Here is a 27808-nt window from a genome sequence, read left to right on the forward strand (position 1 = left end):
AAATTCCATATATAGTTAGTTGCACTAACTATATATCGCTCACCTGCAATCCACTGCTGATGATGTCACATATTACATCATTCATGACATGGTCAGTGACATCACTGATGACATCACTGATGACATCTCAAATGACATCACTGATGACATCACTGATGACAACATCCAGTGACTGTATGTTTCTGTAAAGTTAAAATGTGTCTTACATATTGAAGAATGAGTGGAAGTATAAGTGTCTGGACAAAGGATTTAGTAGGTGCATGACTGAATGCATGAGTGAGTGATTAAATGTGTCTCACTGAGTGCATGGGTTAGTGACTAAAGTGTCTTAATTTGTGCATCATTATGTCTGTTGTTCTGTAAACTGCTGCATGTTTTGATCAGTAGCTATATGATTAACTATATGGGTTACTGATTGATTGTCCAAGTATTTGTATGGGAGACTGAGTGTGTGTGTGGCTGGCTGGGAGGTGTGTGACTCTGTGCAGATCAATGTGTACTTGTATCAATGATTGTATAACAAGGTAAGTATGTGTTAGTATATGTTTGAAAATGTAAGGTGCTCTATGTTTAACTGTATAGACAAGAAAATGGAAGTGTCATTGATTCTTTACAGGACTGACTAGGTGTGTGAGTAACTCCATGGATGAGTGGCAGACTGTGAGTGTCTGTATAGGTGTATGAGTGCATATGATAGTGTTGTAAAGATGAGTGATTGTATGTATGAATGATAGTATGGGTGAATGAGTGAAGGTGTGTGTAGACGTAGGAATCAGTGAGTGCGTATGTAGTAACTAGTATTGGTGTGTCAATGGTTTCAAAAATTATATTCTGTATTTAACACTGGGTGAAACAGAGGTTATATTAAAATGTGAGGAGATGCATTGTATTGTCACATGAATGATATCATCAGTGATGTGGTCATTGATGTCAAATGAGATGTCATCAGTGATGTCATCAGTGATGTCATTTGAGATGTCATCAGTGATGTCATCAGTGATGTCACTGACCATGTCATGAATGATGTAATATGTGACATCATCAGCAGTGGATTGCAGGTGCGCGATATATAGTTAGTGCAACTAACTATATATGGAATTTCAATGGTTTTGTGTGAGTAAAATAAGGTTTTTTAAATGCTAATTCCTAACTATATATGGTCTATAACCTATGGTTTTTTCAGTGAATTTTCAAGGTTTTGTAAATGCTAATTCCTAACTATATATGGTCTATAACCTATGGTTTTTTCAGTGAATATATATATATATATATATATATATATATATATATATATATATATATATATATATAGTTACCATTCTCTCTCCCTCCAACAGGAAAAAAGTGTGACCATGCTACGGGGGACTTAAAAGCGGCTTTATTTGTTGTCAGTGCACAAGCATAAAAAAGGGTCCCTGAAAAGCTTGGCAGACATGTTTCTTCCTTCAAATGGATTCCTCAGTGCCCCTTTCCGTTGTATCCTTGTCAGGGGTCCATTACTGTGGTGTTTTAACAGTTGTGACCACTCCCAGTCACGTGATCACGCCCCTCCTCTGCCTCACATATGCATCTATAAATATATATAGATATATATCTATATATTCACTGAAAAAACCATAGGTTATAGACCATATATAGTTAGGAATTAGCATTTAAAAAACCTTATTTTACTCACACAAAACCATTGAAATTCCATATATAGTTAGTTGCACTAACTATATATCGCGCACCCGCAATCCACTGCTGATGATGTCACATATTACATCATTCATGACATGGTCAGTGACATCACTGATGACATCACTGATGACATCTCAAATGACATCACTGATGACATCACTGATGACATCTCAAATGACATCACTGATGACTACATCCAGTGACTGTATAATTCTGTAAAGTTAAAATATGTCTTACATATTGAAGAATGAGTGGATGTATAAGTGTCTGGACGAAGGATTTAGTAGGTGCATGACTGAATGTATGAGTGAGTGATTAAATGTGTCTCACTGAGTGCATGGGTTAGTGACTAAACTGTCTTAATTTGTGCATCATTATGTCTGTTGTTCTGTAAACTGCTGCATGTGTTGATCAGTAGCTATATGACTAACTATATGGGTTATTGATTGATTGCCCAAATATTTGTATGGGAGACTGAGTGTGTGTGTGGCTAGCTGGGAGGTGTGTGACTCTGTGCAGATCAATCTGTACTTGTATCAATGATTGTATAAGAAAGTAAGTATGTGTTAGTACATGTTTGAAAATGTAAGGTGCTCTATGTTTAACTGTATAGACAAGAAAATGGAAGTCTCATTGATTCTTTACAGGACTGACTAGGTGTGTAAGTAACTCCATGGATGAGTGGCAGACTGTGAGTGTCTGTATAGGTGTATGAGTGCATATGATAGTGTTGTAAAGATGAGTGATTGTATGTATGAATGATTGTATGGGTGAATGAGTGAAGGTGTGTGTAGACGTAGCAATCAGTGAGTGCGTATGTAGTAACTAGTATTGGTGTGTCAATGGTTTCAAAAATTATACTCTTTTTAACACTGGGTGAAACAGAGGTTATATTAAAATGTGAGGAGATGCATTGTATTGTCACATGAATGATATCATCAGTGATGTGGTCATTGATGTCAAATGAGATGTCATCAGTGATGTTATCAGTGATGTCATTTGAGATGTCATCAGTGATGTCATCAGTGATGTCACTGACCATGTCATGAATGATGTAATATGTGACATCATCAGCAGTGGATTGCGGGTGCGCGATATATAGTTAGTGCAACTAACTATATATGGAATTTCAATGGTTTTGTGTGAGTAAAATAAGGTTTTTTAAATGCTAATTCCTAACTATATATGGTCTATAACCTATGGTTTTTTCAGTGAATTTCAATGGTTTTTTAATAGCAAATATCATAAGCTGTCGAATGTCAAGTACGTGGTAAGTAAAAACATTTTCGTGTTTATGCACACTGATCTGCTTTGAATGCTGCCCCCCACCCCTCATTTCTATTAGGAGTACTCTCTCTTTGCAGATAGTGAAGGGTAGTTAACGCAGCCCTGTGCCCCCTTTGTAATCCGTCGTGCCTGCTTCTCTCTCCATTTGATTGATTGTTCTCTTTGGTTCATTCTCTATTTACAAACAAGCACAGAGTCAAAATACTCTGTTTAGTCTTTGCAGATAGCGAAAAACCGTGTAAAAAAACAAAAGGAATCGAGCAAAATCAGTAGGCCACTAATGGGATCTCTTTTTGACCTCGCTAAAATAGAAACATTAGGAACAACCTGTTGAAAATAGCAATGCGTATGTACATAAGCGGCGTTCATTTGTGTTCACAGTACCCCTTGTTGATTGTTTGAATCGAGCATTGAATTGTTCGAAGTTGGTTCTCTTAAGGATCTTCTCTGCCTGCAAACGAGGAAGAATAGGAATATTCTCTCTCCCTTTGCAGATAGTGAAGGGTAGGTAACGCAAGCCTTTAACACGTCGTACCTATTTCATTCCTCATTGATTGATTGATTGTCCGAACATTGACTGTTTGGGAATTAGTTCTTTTTGGAGGTATTCCCTGTTTGCAAATAAACGTAGGAAAATCTTTGCAAGTAGTGAAAGGGTACGTAATGCGGACCTTTCTCCCCCGTTGTAATCTGTCATGCCTATCTACTCCCCACTGATTGATGCACCTGTTTCACCCGGACCATTTACTAGACATACGTCATCTGGCCCGACCAGAGAGCACCCCTAGTGAAAAGGACATATGCAATAATAACGAAGTGATCACTGTATCCTGTTAACAGAAACTTTAGCATGAAACAACCTGGAAAGAAAAGAATAGGAAAACGAAAATCAGTAGGCCACTGATGAACATGAACTTTTATTAAACAACGAACAAAGAAACGATAACATAACGTAATGATAAAACCTATTAATGTCCTAGAAACAAGAAAACGTTAAAATATGCCAGTGGTGAGAGACCAGAAAAACAGTAAGAGAAACCAAATCACCCCTCGCTGTCCCACCGCCTGCCACGCCAAAAAAATCGATAGACTAGGGAAAATGCAAGTCAGTAGAACATCCGCCCCCACTCTGGAAACTTCCAAGGTGGGGCAGGGTTCCGGCTACGCCCAGCCGGGAGCAGCCCATATAAAGCAGGTCCTGCTGCCACGCCTCGGCCAGGAGATCCTAACGTAGGGTGTAGCCGGAGGAGAGGCCGAGACCAGCGGGACCCGGCCAGGGGATTGCCTTTACAACGCTGAACAGTTGCAGGGGGGGGGGAATGTCTCCTCGACCCTCCCCTCTCTCTCCCAGTCCAGCCGCGGTGGCCCTTGAGAGTTGCAGGTAGTCCCGCCACATGCTCTTCCGGTCCGGCCACCAACGGTCGGGGGGCCGAGGCCGACGGGATCCGGCTGCAGCCGATAAACCAAGAAACCCGTTCATGGGGCCAGAGCCAGGGGCGTCCGGCCGACATCTACCGGAAGCCCGGCCCGAAGACGGACGGGACACTTCTTCTTTCTTGTATAATTGCTGCAACAACCCTGGGGGGGATGTCTTGCACATGCCTCCGACCCCCCCCCCCCTCGTCCTCATCGCCTGGTCCGGCCATAACAAATCTCAAGCGAGACGCCGTGGGGTGCACTGGGAGGGAGAGACGGTGCGAACAGGCCTCTCCCGCCTCCCCAGTGGAGGCTTCCCAGCTGCACCCTCAGCGCTCCAGGCGCCCGGAAAAGAGTTCTTCCACTGTGGCCATGCTGCAACGTCTCGCCCGGCAGGGTGGAGCCCGTCCGCTCATTTGACCCCGCGATCGCCAGTAGCTACCGAACTCTCAAAATGGCGGTCGACCTGGCAAGAGCGGGCCCAGCATAAAGAAATGGCCCGGTCACTGGTTGACTCCACCACCGTAGTCCTCCACGACCTTGAAGATTCTAGAGGAGCCGCGGGAGTCTCCGACCCCCGATGGGGAATGACTGCCATGATCACCCGTGGAGTGACGAAACTGTATCCGCGGGACGTCGGCGCCAGCCTCACTTTGAATTACTAGAATCCTGCAGACCTCACTTCCGGTGAAAGCACAGTGTGACCCGGTAGGAAAAATTGTTGCACCCCCTCCCCTTTTTGACTGATAGTTCAAACCACCGATCCTTTCCTTTGCCCTTTTAACGGAACTTTGGACTGCCTCCCCCTCTTTTACATTTTCTAGAGAAAACAAAACATTAACCACTACATTAGCATAGCAGTTGACACCAGAACTGTTTTCAAATTGAAAACCAACAACATCTTCAACAGAATCCTTTTTGTTTCTGCTGTGACCCTGCTACAGCACAGGCATTGTCCCCAGCAGTAATTCTGCAATGCCGGTAAGAATAGCTGTGGTGCCTACTGGACTCACTCACCCCCGCGGCGCCCCACGCCGTTATTTGCTGGGCGGCAACTTGCTAGACATCACTTTCGTGCCATCTAGATTTCAGCGCGTTCTGCTGCCTTGGAACTATTCGCACAACAGACCGCTACTGACAAGAATATTTCATTATTGGTGCTGTCAATTTCAATAAATCTATTGGATAATTCAAAAGAAATTGCCACGGTCTCTTCGTTGTTTAAATGTTTTTACTGTTTTTGTTTTGTTGTATATATTTATATGTTATTAAAGTTTTATATTCCTACTACTTTGTTGGAGTGCTATATATTTTTAATGTGACACATAATTGTAAAAACTTTGATGTACAAAGAGTCATTCCTGGAATCTTCCGCTTCAGGCTCTGTCCCCTCCCCAATCACAATACAGGATAGTTTTCAGATAGTAGGAACACGTGTGGTGTGACGGATCTCATCGGGTGTGGGCCTTGATCTACTATAACTCCTTTGAAGAGGGGTGATTCTTTACAGCTGGGGCCATAAACTACATCTGCAGGGCTAGCTGATAGCCTGGACAATCGGACACAGAGGAAGAGGAGTGTCAGAGGGTGCGGTAGTGAATAGGGCGAAAGGGAGGTGTCGGGCGGGCACAGAGTGTGATTCTCAGGGAAGAGCAGCGCAGATGGGGGGAGGTTTATTGCCCATGCATAAGACAGAGAGCGGGGGTGACCAGTGCCTGGGGAAGATGCTTGCGAGGGTGAGGAGCCATGCTACGAATCGACAGCGTGCAGAGAGTGGGTCTGGTCAAGACATCTAAAATGGCTGCCGTGCACGACAAAAGTGTGGCATTTCAAAAAAGGCAAGATGGCGCAGACAATGTTTTTCAACACTTCCTCATTTCCTTCGAATCGAACATTAACAGACGTTGGGGCATATTACCAAAGTTAAGCGATATTTATCGCCAACGATGCTTACCAACGAATTTTTTACCGCTAAGCATCGTCAGAAATTATCGAAGATAAACCTTGCTATTATCAAGGTTTATCACAAATGCGATAATAAACGGCCGCAATGCATGAATATCGCTAAAAACTCAGCGATATTCATACATTACCAAGCTAATGCTCTTAGCCATGTTATCCACCTCCCATTGGATAACATGGCTAAGAACTGCTCAGGGCAGGTGTTACTTTTTGGAGATATTCGCGCTTAGCGCGAATATCTCCAAAAGTTGGTAATAGGAGATAGATATCTTGCATGTTGTAATGCAAGTTATTGTGGTATATGGAACTCATACCATAATCTCTTAGGAAAGCAGAAACTGATCCTTTTGGGACCGCCTAAAAAGGCCTAGGGGGTGAGGAGTACTCTACTTTGCCCCCTTTTCACGTTCCGAACTATTTTATTTTACTCTCTTCTGTAATTACACAAAATAGCCGCGATAAGATGCATCGGAGACACACAGTGAGAGAAAGGAGGCCGGAGATGAAGAAGAGATGTCAAATACACATTGGAGATAATATAGTGGCAGAAGGGAAGTAAATATGAGTAAACTTACCATGTAACATAAAAATGTTGCACTCTATACTATAAGTCTCATTTTATACTACAATCACTTCGCTACAACCTCATAAATTAAAAATAAAAATGAATAATGTCTCAAACAATTTTTGATTTCTAAATATAAATTTATTCTTCAGAATTTTCTAAATTTGAAAGAACTAGTAACATGTCCTCATCAGCAATGTCCTCATGAAAAGTCTGCAATAATGATTCTTGTAACTCTATGGTCTCCAAACACTCGATAAATTCGCCATCAAGAGATTGATCAAAAAAATCATTCAAGGCATCTCCTCCTTCTGACAATATTTCATTATTGGTGCTGTCAATTTCAATCAATGTAGTGGAATCATTCAAGTCATCTCCTCGTGACAATATTTCATTATTGGTGCTCTCAATTTCAATCAATGTAGTGGAATCATTCAAGTCATCTCCTCCTTGTGACAATATTTCATTATTGGTGCTGTCCATTTCAATCAATCTAATGGAATCATACAAGTCATCTCCTCCTTGTGACAATATTTCATTATTGCTGCTCTCAATTTCAATCAACGTAGTGGAATCATTCAAGTCATCTCCTTGTGACAATATTTCATTCTTGGTGCTGTCCATTTCAATCAATCTAATGGAATCATACAAGTCATGTCCTCCTTGTGACAATATTTCATTATTGGTGCTCTCAATTTCAATCAATGTAGTGGACAATTCAAAAGAAATTGCCACGGTCTCTTCATTGTGAGCCATTTTATTTTGAAATTGCTTGCTGTAAATTGCAGAAAAAAATAATCACTTTCATTTATCGTTTTTAGTAATACATAATATAAAACTAACTTTATCAAGTATTTAGTATAACAGAAGGACTGCAAATAAATAACAGAAAACATTTTTCAAATTATCTTCAAGTGTACAACATAGTTCCCCTTACAAATTAACAACTCACCTTTTTAAAAGTAGGAAAAGTGTTAGTACTGTGTAAATCAAACACCAGAAATTCACCACCAAAAATTCCTCACAAATGTACCTCAGACAGTAGTATCACAAAATGGCTGTGGTTTCCTCTCATTTGACATATATACATAACCAATTAACTTTCATCACACACAAATACAAAACCAAAGTAACATTTTAATTGGTTCTAAATTTCAACACTTTCAAATGTGTTTTCCCCATGCAATTTTCCATAGGACATTTACATACGTCTACAGCCTGAATGGCTGAATGGAATTACACCAAACTTGGCAAAATGGTACATCAAACCTAAGAGGTCAGGAAGGATCTACTATGCCCCCTTATGGTCATTTCCCCCTTCGCTTTGGCCTCCTCTTGTCTCTCAATCCTACCGAGAGACAAGATGGCGGCCGCTACGGACTGTTTGGAATGTTGACAGACGCCGGAGAACCAATCAGCTTCGCAAAGCTCCGTAACGCGAAAAGTACGCGAAGCGGAGCGCTGTTACAGATATATATCTTTTTTTGAACGTTAATTTCTCAAAATCCACTGGAGCACATATATTGAGACCTAGCAAAGGCACATCGGGCTACCAGTCCCTAATATTTTACCAAGTTTCGTGCAAATCCATTCAGCCGTTCGATTATTATTATTATTTTTTTTTTTTGCCCCGCGGGGCCCTTTTAAAACCTCCACATCAAACCTAGGGGGTCAGCGAGGATCTACTATTCCCCCTTATGGTCATTTGCCCCTTCGCTTTCGCCTCCTCTTGTCTCTCGATCCTACCGAGAGACAAGATGGCGGCCGCTACGGACTGTTTGGAATGTTGACAGACGCCGGAGAACCAATCAGCTTCGCTTCACAAAGCTCCGTTGCGCGAAAAGTACGCGTCCTGGGACGCTGCCCGGTCCGCTGTTACAGATATATATCTTTTTTTAAACGTTAATTTCTCAAAATCCACTGGAGCACATATATTGAGACCTACAAAAGGCACATCGGGCTACCAGTCCCTACAATTTTGCCAAGTTTCGTGCAAATCCATTCAGCCGTTCGGGCTAAAAGTGAGGCCAACCGCCCTATGGAAAACTCAATGTTAAAAACACGTTTTGGGACCCCCCTTTTTTCTCGGCCCCCCCTTGACGAACCCCCCCCCAAATTTTCAAGGGCTGCTCAGAAACAAAATGTGCCATTTTCCTGAAAATTTCATCCAATTCCGTCCACAAACGCCAAAGTTATTAGACATAGAATTTTCAAAAATCCCATAGAGAAAAAATCCTAACTATATATACCTACTGGCGACCGCCAGTAGGTAATGTATCCATCAGGTGCATGCTGGGACTCGCAGTTCAGAAAACTGCGGGTTTGAGTCCACTTGGAAATTATTGACACACCAGACTATGATTAAGGCGGAGATCCGCCGAAACGCGTCAGAGACTATTTAAATTGTGTCATTACCTGCTGTGCTCGAGACGAATAAAGTCTGTTTTCAGGTGTAAGGCGAAGTTTGGGCTCTGTTATTTTCTTGGGAGCAACTCAGCGGCAGATTCTCCATTTCTGCCTTGGAGCCCGCCCTGCAGGTGTCATAGCCCCCGGTAAATGGAACTTTGTTGGAAACATATGATGGAGGGGGAGGACCCGCTTACACCGTGGCCAGCCAGTATGGACTTCCAGGGCTATTTGGTTCACGAGTACAAGAAAGGGAGAGGAGAAGGGGGTTGCCTCTGTCCTGCAAACTTCGCTGCCTGAACGTATATTTTGGTGAGCATCGCAGTGTAAGCTTAAGCACTTTGCAATCAGCATTTGACAAGTAATTTTACAACAGCATTTTCGCTGCACCTTTGAATTGGCATAAAGCACAGACTTTTGAATATCCATCAGGTGCATGCTGGGACTCGCAGTTCAGCAAACTGCGGGTTTGAGTCCACTTGGAAATTATTGACACACCAGACTATGATTAAGGCGGAGATCCGCCGAAACGCGTCAGAGACTATTTAAATTGTGTCATTACCTGCTGTGCTCGAGACGAATAAAGTCTGTTTTCAGGTGTAAGGCGAAGTTTGGGCTCTGTTATTTTCTTGGGAGCAACTCAGCGGCAGATTCTCCATTTCTGCCTTGGAGCCCGCCCTGCAGGTGTCATAGCCCCCGGTAAATGGAACTTTGTTGGAAACATATGATGGAGGGGGAGGACCCGCTTACACCGTGGCCAGCCAGTATGGACTTCCAGGGCTATTTGGTTCACGAGTACAAGAAAGGGAGAGGAGAAGGGGGTTGCCTCTGTCCTGCAAACTTCGCTGCCTGAACGTATATTTTGGTGAGCATCGCAGTGTAAGCTTAAGCACTTTGCAATCAGCATTTGACAAGTAATTTTACAACAGCATTTTCGCTGCACCTTTGAATTGGCATAAAGCACAGACTTTTGAATATCCATCAGGTGCATGCTGGGACTCGCAGTTCAGCAAACTGCGGGTTTGAGTCCACTTGGAAATTATTGACACACCAGACTATGATTAAGGCGGAGATCCGCCGAAACGCGTCAGAGACTATTTAAATTGTGTCATTACCTGCTGTGCTCGAGACGAATAAAGTCTGTTTTCAGGTGTAAGGCGAAGTTTGGGCTCTGTTATTTTCTTGGGAGCAACTCAGCGGCAGATTCTCCATTTCTGCCTTGGAGCCCGCCCTGCAGGTGTCATAGCCCCCGGTAAATGGAACTTTGTTGGAAACATATGATGGAGGGGGAGGACCCGCTTACACCGTGGCCAGCCAGTATGGACTTCCAGGGCTATTTGGTTCACGAGTACAAGAAAGGGAGAGGAGAAGGGGGTTGCCTCTGTCCTGCAAACTTCGCTGCCTGAACGTATATTTTGGTGAGCATCGCAGTGTAAGCTTAAGCACTTTGCAATCAGCATTTGACAAGTAATTTTACAACAGCATTTTCGCTGCACCTTTGAATTGGCATAAAGCACAGACTTTTGAATATCCATCAGGTGCATGCTGGGACTCGCAGTTCAGCAAACTGCTGGTTTGAGTCCACTTGGAAATTATTGACACACCAGACTATGATTAAGGCGGAGATCCGCCGAAACGCGTCAGAGACTATTTAAATTGTGTCATTACCTGCTGTGCTCGAGACGAATAAAGTCTGTTTTCAGATGTAAGGCGAAGTTTGGGCTCTGTTATTTTCTTGGGAGCAACTCAGCGGCAGATTCTCCATTTCTGCCTTGGAGCCCGCCCTGCAGGTGTCATAGCCCCCGGTAAATGGAACTTTGTTGGAAACATATATATATATATATATATAAAGTATATATATATATATATATATATAAAGTATATATAAATATATATATATATATATATATATAAAGTATATATAATATATATATATATATATATATATATATATATACATATATATATATATGGACTCGTTCTCTCCCAAACACTCTCCTGCACGCCAGCCGGACTCGCCGGGAAACGGTCACCTATGGGTTTCGTGGTGAAAGCAGGTCTTGATTTATTACACCACAGTCAGACGCATTTCGAATACAAAGTATCATTGTTCATATATATATATGTGTGTGTGTGTACAAGAGCAACATAACAAAACAAACAGAAATACGTGTCTTTCTGTTTGTTTTCTTATCTTGGGAGTGGCTTACCAGTACTTGAAGCACTCCTAGAGCTTGGTCGATTCCTATCTTGTCGGAAGGGCTCTGAATTGGATTCGGCTTTGCCTAAACTGATCTGGACTGAGCCCTTGTTTCCAACTGACTTGTTCCCAATTCCAAACGACCAAGGACGATGCCTGGAAACCCTTTGCGTTGACCTAATTGATTCCGAAAGGCATCCGGAGAGATAAAGTCTTTCTGGAGCTGATTCGTACAGCTCTATGGACTTGGTTTCTGAAAAGGCAAGTACGATGAACAATTCAGACAGCCTTTCCGATTCAGTTTTCCAAGAACAAAAAGGCTGCTGGTCTATGGGGCCCCATAGTAGGCCCTCCTTCACTCTGGGCCCTCCTAATCGGGCCTTTGGGGGTCCCCATGGGTGCCCTCTTCCCAACTGTGCAGTGTGGCAGGCACCAAGGGGTGACCGTCACAGGGTGCATGATTATCCCCAACCACCCCTTTTGTCAATGGGAGCCTGTGTTCTTGCTCAGAACACAGACTCCCATTGAAGCCAACGGAAGCCATACCAAATCGCATCAGGATGCATACAGATACATTGTACTTGTTTGATCGGACTCTCCCAATCCGAGTCGTAGCGAAAGCATTCCCGAACCGCTTCGGTAGGAATGCTTTCCAAACGAGATTGAAATCGGGCCCTCAGTCTATAGACTCTAGAGAAGAGAGTGGAGACCTCTGCTGATTGGTCCTAATACTTCTTTTCAGCAGGTATAAAAGAAGAGAAATAATCATACACATAGTTTATTGTAAATCAAAATGCTTATTTAACAATGACAAAGATAACAATTAATCATTGCATGTGTTAATGAAAGTTATTGAAATGATTCATTAGCTATCACACCTGAACCAATGTTATTGTAAGATAATACCACCCATGGTGGTTTAAATTGTGTTGCATGGGCCTGTTATGACATAGGACTGCTTTTTTAATGTTATGACAACCTGTCAAAGCCACAAGGCCTGCTTTGGATAACCACACCCATTACATTGTGTCTTGTAAATGTGGTTGTAGGGTGCATGGATCTCTTGGGATGTGAACTGTTAGGAGGGTGTCGCCAAAAGTATTTACACCTGTCATTTTATATAAATTTGAATATTAATGTGTGTTAGTGTTGATTAGTGTATTTATAATAAAGTACTTTTTTTCTTTTTATAAGTAAAGTTATTCACTGGATAATATTGGGGGTTGTTTGTTGTGTGCCTGCGGGCTGTGGTACTAGCCCACACTGACACCCTTGAGTAGGTCTTGGACTGCTCTGCCTCACTATCCTGAGAGAGTCACATGCTTCAATTGGATACTTGGTCGCCAGTAGATGGAAGGTTGTGGATTTATTGTATGAGAAGGACCCACATCCTTCTCAACTAATAACCTACTTTCTTACATATACAATATAAAAAGGTGCCTACCTTCTGGAACTTTCCACCCCCACTTAAAAACTTCCGCACAAGACAGATCATAGCAGAACCCTGTAGAAGACCAGACTAGGAGCACCCTTTATTTAGCCAGGAAAGGGCCCTGTGGATTCACCTCTCGGGCCATATGCTATCGGAACGAATTTTGGAAAATTATCTCAAGGCTAATACATTATAATCGGCCAATTAAAGGTGTAGGATCAGGTGGGGTGGTTCTACACCTTGCTGGAGGTTGTAGTACCTAACTCCGGTGGCTTAGAATCAAATGACCGGCGAGGCTACTCTGCCTTCACGAATGAGCTCCTTCTTGAGGTGTAGCGTCAAATGCATTCAGATCTCAATTTGTAACTCATTTTTAATGGTCAGTTGCTTCAAAACATTTTCTTTCTGCTGCTTTAGTCAATAGCTACACTGCGCCCCACTTACCCCCCAAATGAGCACTCAAAACACCCAAAATGTGTGTTTTATGGCTGTCTCAGGGTAACTAGTGCTAGATTTTAGGGAAGGGATTGCCGGAGACTTAGGGAGATTTCTGTCTTAAATTAAAAGCATTTTGCCACCAGTATACTTAAACATTTCTTGGCTAATTTATTATGGAACAATAGCATCATAGTTTTGATGGCAAACCTCTCTGTCATGGTACATTATGCTGATTTCTCTATATTACATTTAGCATGAAGTGTAGAATGTTCGAAGTAGGAGTGATGGTCAGGGTGCTGATGCAGCACCTCCAGCACCCTCATAAAATGTAAATGATCTGGTAGGTACAAAATTGATTTTCTGGAAAACTGTTCAATCAGTGCTGCATCAAAGGAGGTAGTGAGTTTGCACAGAGAACTCCTGGGGCAGGGAATAAAACAACGCAATGTGATTTTGGGACTAACATGTGGGAATCTGTGTTTCTGCATCAATTCCCTAACGTTTTACCCAGTTCTGCCACACAAAGATATCTTTGTATGATAAACAGATCGATCTGGAAACACGAGTAATTTGACCCATCAGAATTATTGAGCCACTTTTGGTCGAGGACCTTTTGTCTGAATTCAGTCACACAGTCTTTACCCATGGTTCCATTCCTCTAGGCTATGCAGTTGTGCTCAATCGTACAAGCAAGCATTGAGAGAACTACATGTGTGGCTTGTGAGACGAAGATGGCGGACACGTTATCCTTTTGCCCTGCGCCAGACCACCATTTATCCAGTGTCATCTGCTCTCTGGGGCTGATGCTGGCTTGCTCACCTACATCTAATCTGTGGCAGGGCCTTTTCAGCCCCATTTTGGGAACTGGTACACCAATAAAGGTGCAACAGTAGCCCTACTGGCTGCAATAGACTTCCAGCACCAGCCCCCCAAGATGGCAGACAGGGCATAAAGAGGTGGACTCCGGCCGGCAGGGCAGATGTTGGGAGAGTGGTCCAGACCATGTTACTCTCAGGGTCAGATGGAGTGCAGAGGCCCAATGTCGGTGAACAGAGTGTGTCTTCCTGGATGCCCTGCCCTGCGTGCATTGGAGGAGCATACATCAGGCCTGTGTCAGAAACTGGTACAGGAGGCTGAGGATGGGGGAGCAATTGAGGACCAGTGGTCTGCCCTACCCACTGTTATTGGAGGAATCTCAAGGACCTGGCCAGGGACTGCCTGCCTGCTCTGAGTACACATCCTGCTGCAGGGTCGCATGCCATGGTGGTGATCGGCAGGTGGTACCGACTCTGGGATGGTGACTGCCCCACTGAATTGTCTGCACCACATTGCAGAGGCTGTGCGGCCTAAGTGAGCACCAACCCACTAGATGTCAGTGCAGGTCTCTGGCCCGCAGCTGTACAGAGTGGCTTTGAGCTGAGGTGGTGCTTTCTGTACTGTGTGTTGCGGGGCTGTCTCTGGGCCTAGATCGAGGCCCGGTACAGGCTCTAACATGGGAGAGAGATGGACCGGCTGAATGACTCCTCCCCAGCTATTGGTGGAGTCTGGAAGGCCTGGCTGGGGACTGGCATCTCGCAATTTTGGAGGCTGAGCTGTGCTCCCCGCTGTAAGCAGAACAGGAGGTAGTGTACAACTGACCCCGCCACTGGCTCCTTTAGCGGTCAACCTCCCCCCCCATGTGAGATGAGTCTCTTGCAGCCAAGCTATCTGTACCCGCCTCCTCCAGCCTCTGTGAATGTTATGGTGCTTAGAGGTGGAACCCACCCGGATATTCTATAGTGTGGGCCACCTACCACTCAGATTCTTATGGCACCCCACTCTATTTCCTCAGGACCTTTAATACCACATTTTGGGGTTTTTATGAATTCCTTTACAACCATTCTAAGCCTCTTCCATTAGGGATCTAGGCTGCTTTCCTGGGCCGTCTGCCATTGTGAGAACTTGACAGCAGAGCTAGGGAGACCTTGGAGACCCCATTCACTATTAAAGAAATGGCCTTGGGCAAAACCCTGGGCCCTGATGGCCTGCCAGCTGAGTTTTATGCCACTTTTGCAGGGACCCTGGACTCGAGCTTGCTGGAGTCTCTATACACTGAGTCTCTGCAACAGGCACACTGCCTGTGTCCAGCAGGTCTGCAATTGTGAATCCGCTTTCCAAGTCCAATGTGCATGAAGCCCATACCTACGTACTCCATCCCTTATCCATTCTGAATATGTGTTTTAAAATTATTTTTAAGGTCCTGGCTATTCGAGTGCTGTACCTGCACTGATACATAGCGAACAGAATGGTTTAATCGCAGATTAAAGTACCTACCTAACTCTTCCGAGGCTGTACCACATCCTTTATCATCCAGATGTGCAGCTTCGAGCGCAGGCTGAAAAGTCCTTTGACTCAGGGTGATGGGACTTTTTTTGCAGTCATGCACAATTGGGGCTAGAAGAGAGCTGGATTAACAGGGTTAAACTGCTGTACTCCTATCGCACAGCCCAGAATAGGCACTACCATTTCCATGCAATATGATGTACATAAAGGCAACAGACAGGGATGTCACCTATTTGCTCTTCTATTCACATTGGCTATTGAGCCACTAGCGGAGCTCTTCTGCGAGGAGGGGTGGGCACCGATGTGATGATAGAAGGCCGAGAACATATTATTTACCTTTATGCGGATGACCTTCTGTTTTACCTAGAGGATGGTCCTGCGGGTGCTGTGACCACGATGCATCTACTGGGGGAATTTACAATGCTTTCTGGCCTCCAAGTCAAAAAGACTAAGACTTATCTGTTCCCCATGACACCGGGCACTCAGCAGCCACTGAATATACAGCAGGACTTGACCTGGTCCCCTACGCCCTTTCGATATTTGGGTATTCAGGCTTTCTCTTGTTGGAGGACCTGCAAGAGGATAATCTGAGGACTGCCCTTAGATCCCTTGGAACCTGTGTCCCCTTTTGGTGATCTCTTAAACTGCCTGTTATGGTTCAGATTCTGGTGTCTAAGATGGTTATACTACAGAGATTTCTCTATTTCTTGTTAATCTTCCAGTCAGGGTACCAGGTTATTGGTTTCGGCAATTGGACACTCTAATTAGGGAGCTGATATGGGACGGTGCCCACCATCAGGTAATGCTGGAGGTCCACAGGTGCCCCCCCCGGGATGAGGATGGTCTGGGCATTCCAGACTTTGAGCTGTATTTTTTAGCAGCACAGCTCCAGTGGGTCGCTCAGTGTCTTGACAGGGCTCATCAGGAGGAGCTGGGCTCAGTGAGGTTGTCTCAGCACAAGGGAGCACTGCTTTTGAAGCTGCTTTGTCAGACAGTGGAGATCCCCTGGTCAGGTGTATTGTTAGCTGTGGTCTTGAAATGTTGGAGATGCTGTGTGTTAAAGACCATGGGGACCCCCCCCCTTTATGCCTCTGCGTTACTGTTGGTGGGTGTCACACACATTGTTACCCTCTTTCTTTATTTCAATATATACACTTGCCGGCCTTGGCGGATGCTGGATTGGTGACGGTTGGTGACTATTACCAGTTGGGCACACTGATCCCATAGGACAACTTGGTGGCCTAATGCAACCTACCCACTGGTCAATTTCTAACATATGAAGAGCTGGTGCAGCCATTCAGAGACTTATGGTCAGGTCACTAGTAGGAACTGGAGACACATTTAGTGCTGCAACTGTGGGTGTACATGGGCATCATGTGACATTTAGTGAAGTAGTTTTATTAGTCATTGTCCGGTATGGCTCGGAAACCCTTGGTGACACTTTGATGTCAGTGGGGGTGATAATGGGATGTGAGTTTACAGATCCAGAATGGCGTACTCTGAAAGGGTCTCCAGGATTATGAGGCTGAAATATATCTAATTTAACTATGTCCATATGACTTACTTGATGCCCCACAGACTACAGGTAATCAATGGCAGGCAAACGAGTGGCTGCCCCAGATGTAAGCTTTTAGATGTGGATTTCAGTCACTTGACCTGGAGCTGCCCCCATTTGTGACCATCCTGGGAGAAGGTGATACGTACGCTCACTGCAACCTTGGGCCGCGACCTTGCCTGCACTTTCGAAATCTGTTCATTGGGGTTGCTTCCTAGGCCTCGGGTGTGGAAGGTAGGTTCTAAGTTGCTGAACCTTGCACTGGCCAAGAGGAGGATAGCAATTGCCTGTAAGTTCATGACTGGGCCAGCGGGTGTGTGACCTTGTTGAAGGATGTTACTGTGTGGGCCAGGGCTGAGGAAAGGGCTTTACTTAGGGAGGATGCCTGAGGTGTGCAGAGGCATCCGATAGTGGGGTTATGGGCAGAAGTGTTAGAATCTTGGTAATACCTGGACAGCGATGCAGAGAAAGGCCCTGATGGACAGATTGGAACGACTGAGGGAGACGGAAACGAATCCTCTTAGAACACTGATTAGGGATGGACCATACACTAGGGGAGACGAACAACTGAACCTCCCAGTTGAGACGCAACCCCCCCTTCTGGTTGTAGACCTGTTGGGCGTATGCCTCCACGCCTATCTATCCAATTGGAGTGCTGCCTAATGTTCCTACAGTCGGGGACCCTCCCCATTGGCCACTGCATGGCCATCTGCTCTCTCCATTTCTCACACTGACTTCTATGGGAGAAGCTAGATTGAGCGATCCCTGCAACGGTTTGGTTGTTTTATGTTTTTCAAGTTTATTGCAGACAAGGGAATGGTACCATGAGTTCTATGTACTACATCCGTGTTTGTCTGCACTATTCTACCTTGTGCCCGTTACAGGAATGCTATGTTGTTATCTTTCTCCCGCATGGGGAGTTACTTCCATTGAACCTGCATGGGTAAAAGCTGTTTGTATCATTCTTGATTTCCAATTAATTGCCAAGCTCCTATTGATGTTTCTTGTATACGGACGGGTCTTTTCTTTCATGTATTGTATATATATATATATTTATTGCAATAAATATGTGTTAAAAAAAGGCTGTAGGCTCATCAAAATCAACGCTGTCGAAATGTGAAAGCATTTGTATGGAGCCTCGAAATGTATTGATTCTAATAAGCGTAGGGTATGGTAGGATTTATAAGGAAGTAACACCTAATTGCTCACTTGCAAGTACATAATGCATTTATTGTTGTTTCCCTAACAGGATGTCGACAACAAATGGTAGAAAGATAACTGGGGAGAATTCGTTTTAGAGACTTGCATTGCTGGTCGATCACTAATTGTTGGAGGGTTATATGGTATGTATGAGCTATATTTCTAATTCTGTGTTGCCTGTCATTTATTTTATTTGCCGAAAATGTATTGCTTAAAATATAGGCCTCCGTTCTGTCTACCCTATATTGCCTGAATGAGGGCAATTGTGCTACCTTCCAGGGTGATGCAATGTCTGTCTCTTCTGTCCCCTATTAATGTGGCAATGAAAATGCAGCCTTTTGGGATACTTCTGGTGTCATAACTCTCTGTTCTCTGTCCAGAAAAAGTAAAATTTTAGCTGTTCGCTTTCCCTTACAACGCTTAAAACAGTGGCGGACGTCAATTCTATCCAGATGTCCAAGTCAAATAAGTAATTGTAACACTGCTTCATTTGGATTACGACACACTCAAAATCCAAATAAAACACAATAAAATATATAAAAACAGAATATTGTGTAAAATATCTAATACATCCTCTCTATGAAGTGGCTATTGCTAGTACTAAAGAAAGGGCCTATGTTGGACTTCAATGAGCTACAGAATATCACACCAGATATGAAAATGCTAATTGGTGATTAAAAAGAAATGTATATTATTCTTCATTCGTACAACCAAATGCATGCACAAATATAACAAGTCGCTGATAAATATGCAAATATAGTATTTTTCAAACACTTATAAGATTAGGGGTATGATTATTATTTTAGTAAGTTGCATGCGTTGGTTACGATTAAGTTCTTTCAGTTATATATGATAGTGACATGTGTGAAAAAAATAAGGTATTCAAGCTCTAAACATATCTGAGCTTTCTGTAATAGGTCAGGTTCACTTGGGCCATTGCTGGATTATTCCAATATTTTACTGCTTTACCATGTTGTTTTTAGAGTATGCATGCTATTACAGGATATAGAAAGCACACTAGGGGGTATATTTCCAAAAATGCTATGCTACCTTAGGCAACGTCACACTTTGACGTTTTTTAAATGCAGGGATGTGCCATATTCACAAGAATACGGTGCACCCCTGTGTTACTCTGGAGCTGGTGCAAAAAGAGCTCACTTGCGTCAGCACAAGCACCCTGCCTCCATGTTGCAACGGTGCCTGCGCTGCAGGGGCGATTGTTTAAATGTGCAGGAACGGACACCTTCCTGCACATAAACAATCAATAGTGGCGATTTGCTCTTTCTATGTGTGCTGCAGAAATTAATAATGTCTCCTCGTATCGACATTCTAAGGCCTGGTATTTCCTTGCGTTCGCTTTTGGTGCTGCCTCAGGCTTGTAAATCTGGGGCAGTGTCAAAAAGCAATGGGTGTTGCGAAGGAACGCTCACTGCAATACCCAGTGCGCTCCCCTTTGCCACAGAGGACCACGGCAGAAAGGGGCTTATTTTCAAGCGGGAGCTAAGCTGCATTAAGTGGCTTAGCACCACCTTGTTAATATGGGAAATTGCTCTACAATACTCCGGTGGGGAATGGGGCTTGTAAATATGCCCCTAGATGTTGGAGATAAAACGACACGGCTTCCTAGCAATCTTCCCTTCTAAAGACACTTAGGTCCTAAGTAAGAGTAGAATGGGCAGCCCACCACATCAGGGGAGCCTTTTGCATCATTGATGAGTGACCACACCTCCATATTTAGAAATGCCCATCAGGTAGGTGGGGATCTTCCGGCCTTTAGCAGAGCTGCAGGTGTGCCGTCTCCTTTGAAGGCAGAAAAACTTTCCCCAGTGGGCATCATATTTGATGCAATTGCTCATTAAAGATAATTTTTGTTTTAATTTGAAGACTGCCGTCCCAAATTAGTAGTTTATTCATGAAAAATAAAAATAAAATGCTTGTACATACGAAGAGTTTTTCCATGAGTGTGGGGGACACAGTGATTTTTCTGCTTAAAGCTGCCAGAGCTCTCATGGCAGTCCCAGGCGGGGAAATGGTTACCCTTCATGGGGTAACCCTTATTATAAAATGACTGCCCTTTGATAAATAGGCAATCTGGCCAAAGATTTCTGATGGCAGAGCCTCGAATTTTCCCTGACTATAAGTAGAGTGATGGAACTTTAAGTTTGGCATGACAGGAGGATCGCTAAACTCTAATGGGCTCCATAAGCATTTTCTTTCTTCTCGGGATGCTTTTACCTAATTTAACTAATCATTTGCAAAATATCAACCATCAGGAAATTATTAATATGTAAGATGATGCTCTTATGTTGAAACAATTTACTTATTTTGTGGTCTGAATGAAGACATTGTTCCCTTTTATGACCAATCAAAAGCTGAATGCTTCATCTCAACATTGCAGGATACTCAATAAATGAGGACTTTAGGCAGTGAACTTGAGAGAATGAAAAAAGGAAAATCATTTTATTAATGGTGTTTCTATTTTAATGTATTTGGGAAATGGAGGGGACCCCTACTTGTGATGCAATTGCTACACGTAGGGAAGTGTAAACATAATTGGAAAAACAGAATGTAGCAAGTAAATCAATTCTTATAAGCCAATGTGTATAAGGTGGACTACATAGCAATACACACACAATATAGAAAAAGCACAAAATGTCTGATATAAAAATATATATTATCTATTTATTTCTTCATATTTTTGCTTTTTGATATATAAGAATTTGATAACAATTTAAATACAAAATGATCAAAAAAAGTACAAGATTATACAGACACAAATACAAAAAACAGAAAACAATGTCAAATGACCAGTTGGTATTGGGACTATTGACGTTGGCAGTGCGGTGAGATGGAACACTACGCGCGTTTCGGCCACAGCCTTCATCAGGAGACCGTCATTTTCCACCAAACAACTAAAAGAATATTTTTTTTAAATTGTATTTAGTATCAGAGGAGAAATACAGTGTAAATTTATTCAAAATATGCTGACATCTTCTTATATTTGCTTTCGTAGACTGCGTGGATTGGCTATCGTCAGAAAATATTCTGCTTTATGCCGAAGCTCCCTCTAGGGGCTGATAGGAGAGGCGTCTTCATAGAATAAAAACATCTTTTATATAGCAAGGTTCTGTTGAAAAAATAATAAATATTTCGTTGTATTGGGGGTTCTGTTAGGGATTTACTCTGCTATATGTCGAAGCTCCCTCTGGGGGTTGATAGGAAAAACGTCTTCATCGAATATAAACCATCTTCTGTCTAGCGAGGTTCTATGGATAAAATAAATATTTGGATGTATTCGGGGTTCTGTTCGGAAATTTCTCTGCTATTTGTCGAAGCTCCCTCTAGGGGTTGATAGGAGAGACGTCTTCATCGAATACAAACCAACTTTAATCTAGCGAGGTTCTATGGATCAAATAAATAATTCGATGTATTCGGGGTTCTGGAGGGACGGCAATGCACACGTGCAGAAGGATGATACCATGTGCATTGCCGTCCCTCCAGAACCCCGAATACATCGAATAGAACCTCGCTAGACAGAAGATGGTTTATATTCGATGAAGACGTTTTTCCTATCAACCCCTAGAGGGAGCTTCGACATATAGCAGAGTAAATCCCTAACAGAACCCCCAATACATCGAAATATTTATTATTTTTTCAACAGAACCTTGCTATATAAAAGATGTTTTTATTCTATGAAGACGCCTCTCCTATCAGCCCCTAGAGGGAGCTTCGGCATAAAGCAGAATATTTTCTGACGATAGCCAATCCACGCAGTCTACGAAAGCAAATATAAGAAGATGTCAGCATATTTTGAATAAATTTACACTGTATTTCACCTCTGATCCTAAATACAATTTAAAAAAAATATTCTTTTTGTTGTTTGGTGGAAAATGACGGTCTCCTGATGAAGGCTGTGGCCGAAACGCGCGTAGTGTTCCATCTCACCGCACTGCCAACGTCAATAGTCCCAATACCAACTGGTCATTTGACATTGTTTTCTGTTTTTTGTATTTGTGTCTGTATAATCTTGTACTTTTTTTGATCATTTTGTATTTAAATTGTTATCAAATTCTTATATATAAAAAGCAAAAATATGAAAAAATAAATAGATAATATATATTTTTATATCAGACATTTTGTGCTTTTTCTATATTGTGTGTGTATTGCTATGTAGTCCACCTTATAGACATTGGCTTATAAGAATTGATTTACTTGCTACATTCTGTTTTTCCAATTATGTTTCTATTTTAATGTACATTCAAATTGAACTGAAATACCTAATTTCTGCTGATGTGAGGCATGCAGTCTTCAGAGGAACTGCACAGTTTTCAACAATTGTTAGAAATGGGGGTCTCTAGTTGGCAAGGGTTTGCACCTTTGGCCATGTAGGGACCCTTCTTTCTGGTCAGGGTAAGGTGAGATACACTCCTAAAATAACCCCTGCTCACCCCTGTAGTAGCTTGGCACGAGAGACAGGCTTATCTCAGAGGCAGTGTGTAAAGCATTTGTGCCAGCATACAGTAGCACAGTGAAAACACTACAAATGGACACTACACAAGTTTAGAAGAATAGCCAAAACTTTATCGAAACCAACATGACGAAATATGACAAAAAAAGCCAACATACAATACTTTAAAAATAGTTACTTTGCAAGATAACCTTTAATTTCTTCTGAGTCTGTAGCTCAGTCAGGGGCTACCGCGAAGCTGAAAAAGACAGAGTCTAACAGTTCCAGCCGACGTCGTCTGTACGGGCCAGCTTAAGCATCAATAGAACCTTTCTGGCTGATCTCGATGGGATGAGTCGGTCGGGCAACCGTTGCGGTTCCTGAAACTTCTTGTACAGGGGGCAAGTTTTCCTTCCAAGCCCTTGGAGAGACTTTTCCAAGCAGGATACACACACTCCTCTCCTTGGTAAAAACAGCTACTGCAGGCCAACCCCAGACAGCACACAGCAAAGGAGCAGTAGTCCTCCTCCAGTTTCTTCCTGTTATTCTCCTTGGCAGAGGTTCCTCTTGAAGTCCAAAAGTGATCTAAAAGTCTGGGGTCTGGGCCCCATTTTTTATAGTACAAAATCCTTTTTTCTCTGGAGGCAGAGAGTGTCTTTGCCCGGCCAAAATCGGTTCTGTTCTCCCTGGTGCAGCTGCCCTGCAGGAGGTGGAGACAGCATTGTCCAAGGCAGACCAGTCCCATTCAGGTGTGAATTAAATCTCCTCCCCCTACTCTAAATGCTGGCCAGGTCTATTCAGTCCAGCCTTGACTAACCCTTGAAAGGTAGGACACACCTCACCCCCACCCTCCCCCCAAGTGGCTGCCTCAACAGAATGCACATCCCCAATCCCTGTCACTCCAAAGTCAGACAGTCTATACACAAACCAGCAGAGGCACACAGGATGGCTAAGCAAGAAAATACCTACTTTCTAAAAGTGGTATTTTCAAACCCAGAATATAAAAATCATCCTTACTAAAAGGTGCATCTTTATATTCTGAGTTTAGGCATACTAAACTACATTTTCCCATCTTGTTTCCAGGGGTAGTTATACTCCCCATTCAATCCTATCAGACAGATAGCCTTTTAATAGTGAAAATGAACTTGGCAGTATTTCACTATCAGGACATGCTACACACATCAGGGCATATCCTACCTTTTGCATACACTGCACCCTACCCACAGGGGTACCTTGGGCATATCGCTAGGAGTGACTCACATGTAAGAAAGAGGAAGGTGAGGGCCTGGCAAGTGGGTGCACTTGCCAGGTCAACATGGCAGTACCAGACTACATACAGGCACTGCAAAGACTGCTTTTGTGGGTGGCACAATCTGTGCTGCAAGCCCACTAGCAGCATTTGGTTTACAGGCCAGAGGCACACACAGTGCACTATATCGGGGACTTAACAGTAAACCAAATAAGCCAATTATTGAAACACTAGTCCATGACCACAGTTTACAGGGAGAGCACTTGCACTTTGGCATTGAACAGCAGTGGCAAAGTGCCCAAAGCATCTAGACTAGCAAAAACAAAGTCCAACACACAGTAAACACACAGGAGGCAAAGGCAAAAATACAGGGGAAACCACACCAAGAATGCCAGGTCTAACAACAATCATAAAAACAGAAAGGAACATTGGTTTGAACTCAGTGTATTAAACCTACTTTTGTATCTAAGAATAGCACACGATCCATAAAGAAGAAAATAATGCAAATTAGAAGCAAGAAAGCCAAATTGTTTATGTTTCGCAAATCTAACACAGAATGAACAACCCCAGGTTATATTGCCTTCATGTGTTTTTCAAACTGCTATTAAAACCTCAATGATGTGTTTTCCTGAATTTTAAGAGATGCAATTCATTATTTTTGTTGCCTTTAATTACTAATGCTAATTTATTTTGTATTCATTTGTTTTAACAAATACAGAAGACACTGAAACAAATAATACTTGCGTGATCAGTAGCCTTTTGTTTTCCTTTACCGTTCACCTCATTATATGCCAAGTTCTATTCAGCTGTTGAAGTGTACCATTTAAAACGTTGTTTTAATGTAGTAATGTTGATAAAGAAATGTGTGGCAAAAATGTAAACTTCGTATAAGAAAATGTGTATTTCGCCACTCACATGGTATTACAAGTATGGCACCAGGGCTACGAAGCAGGCCTTTGAAACTGCAGACAAGGCTGCAGTGTTCATTTGTAAAACTAAACACTTCTGACATCTATAAGTCACAAATGACGTTAAATAAACAACTGTAGATTAAATATTTGTAAGACAGGAATCATGAAAGCTACCCCAACTTGCATGTGTCAGTCATTGCACAGACACCGATATGCTGTAATTACTTATGATGGCAGAATCGGGGATTGCCTAGGTTTAACTATTATTACATGAAGCGCTAGAAAGTAAGACGAAATATCATTCTTTCGATATTTTACTAATTGGCAAAAATCGAATTCATTTGAACTTGAATTCTTTGCTTCTACAAACATAAAAATATTGACGTTTTATTGTTGCTAAATTATGCCTTACCTTGTTGCAGTAACACTTACTTTTCTTACGGAGAAATGCCTTGATGTGACTTGCCATTGAATTTCTCCCTGACCCAGAGAACTGTTAGAATTTCTGAATGGCCTTCATAATTATTGCAATGCCTAAAGACAATGTGACTTATTTGACTCAATGGTGTAGGGGAAGACATCATCTGCTAAATTAACAAACAATGTGAGAGTTAGTACTGGAAGAACCACCCAAACAAGAACAATGCAAAAGAGTTGTGAGTGGAGAGGTTAATACAGTTTAGAGGTACACCTATATAGCCTAACAGATTAGCTGAAATGAAATTCCATTTTGGAATACTTGAAAACAAAAGGATGGTGCTTCTTGGGATAGCTTCTTACAGAAAAGAAAGAACTCTACGCAAATAATGGAAGGGACACTATGGGATTTTTGGTGGCTATGTTGAGGGGCCAACACAGAGAGATTATAGTTACCAAGGGAGAGAAATCTGTTTCATCTTGAATATCCAGAGCTGATCCCAGTTCTTAGGGTCAGAGAAAACTATAGGAAGAAAGGGCATCTTGGAAAGAGAAGTCAAAGGTCTGTGGGCATGAACATTGACTAGAAGTGGGGGCCTATCTACCACTGAAATATATATATATATGTATATATATATATATATATATATATATATATATATATATATATATATATATATATATATATATATATATATATATATAAATGGCGACTAGTGAGGAGCAATAAACTCTTGTTTTCGCACCAATTCCTGGGTCCGTGTCAGTCTATGGAGGCAAGCCTGCGAATGCATGGAAGAGTGTAATATATATATAACCAGCGAGGGATTGATTAAAAGATTTCCTTGACTACAGCCATTGGGTCCGTGTCTTCGTTTTTTCCACGACAGGAGTGTGGTTATTTGAAGATCGTTTGGTTCATATATATATATATATATTCACTGAAAAAACCATAGGTTATAGACCATATATAGTTAGGAATTAGCATTTAAAAAACCTTATTTTACTCACACAAAACCATTGAAATTCCATATATAGTTAGTTGCACTAACTATATATCGCGCACCCGCAATCCACTGCTGATCATGTCACATATTACATCATTCATGACATGGTCAGTGACATCACTGATGACATCACTGATGACATCTCAAATGACATCACTGATGACATCACTGATGACATCTCAAATGACATCACTGATGAGATCACTGATGACATCATCCAGTGACTGTGTGTTTCTGTAAAGTTTAAATATGTTTTACATATTGAAGAATGAGTAGATGTATAAGTGTCTGGACGAAGGATTTAGTAGGTGCATGACTGAATGTATGAGTGAGTGATTAAATGTGTCTCACTGAGTGCATGGGTTAGTGACTAAACTGTCTTAATTTGTGCATCATTATGTCTGTTGTTCTGTAAACTGCTGCATGTGTTGATCAGTAGCTATATGATTAACTATATGGGTTATTGATTGATTGTCCAAGTATTTGTATAGGAGACTGAGTGTGTGTGTGGCTGGCTGGGAGGTGTGTGACTCTGTGCCGATCAATGTGTACTTGTATCAATGATTGTATAAGAAAGTAAGTATGTGTTAGTGTATGTTTGAAAATGTAAGGTGCTCTATGTTTAACTGTATAGACAAGAAAATGGAAGTGTGATTGATTCTTTACAGGACTGACTAGGTGTGTGAGTAACTCCATGGATGAGTGGCAGAGTGTAAGTGTCTGTATAGGTGTATGAGTGCATATGATAGTGTTGTAAAGATGAGTGATTGTATGTATGAATGATTGTATGGGTGAATGAGTGAATGTGTGTGTAGACGTAGGAATCAGTGAGTACGTATGTAGTAACTAGTATTGGTGTGTCAATGGTTTCAAAAATTATACTCTGTATTTAACACTGGGTGAAACAGAGGTTATATTAAAACGTGAGGAGATGCATTGTATTGTCACATGAATGATATCATCAGTGATGTGGTCATTGATGTCATTTGAGATGTCATCAGTGATGTCATCAGTGATGTCACTGACCATGTCATGAATGATGTAATATGTGACATGATCAGCAGTGGATTGCGGGTGCGCGATATATAGTTAGTGCAACTAACTATATATGGAATTTCAATGGTTTTGTGTGAGTAAAATAAGGTTTTTTAAATGCTAATTCCTAACTATATATGGTCTATAACCTATGGTTTTTTCAGTGAATTTTCAAGGTTTTGTAAATGCTAATTCCTAACTATATATGGTCTATAACCTATGGTTTTTTCAGTGAATTTCAATGGTTTTTTAATAGCAAATATCATAAGCTGTCGAATG

The 27808-nt window shown here is 42.2% G+C and overlaps 1 protein-coding gene across 1 annotated transcript in view; it reads left to right on the forward strand.

Moving 5' to 3' along the window:
* SGCZ (sarcoglycan zeta) overlaps positions 1-27808 on the forward strand; it is a 4560311-nt gene that overhangs the window by 663875 nt on the left and 3868628 nt on the right. Inside the window, exon 3 of the mRNA XM_078678949.1 lies at positions 18513-18606. The gene's annotated coding sequence lies outside the window, so the exon portion shown is untranslated. The remainder of the gene's footprint in view (positions 1-18512; positions 18607-27808) is intronic.

The sequence above is a fragment of the Lissotriton helveticus genome, chromosome 2_2 (assembly GCF_964261635.1).
Source record: "Lissotriton helveticus chromosome 2_2, aLisHel1.1, whole genome shotgun sequence".
Taxonomy (NCBI): Eukaryota; Metazoa; Chordata; class Amphibia; order Caudata; family Salamandridae; genus Lissotriton; species Lissotriton helveticus.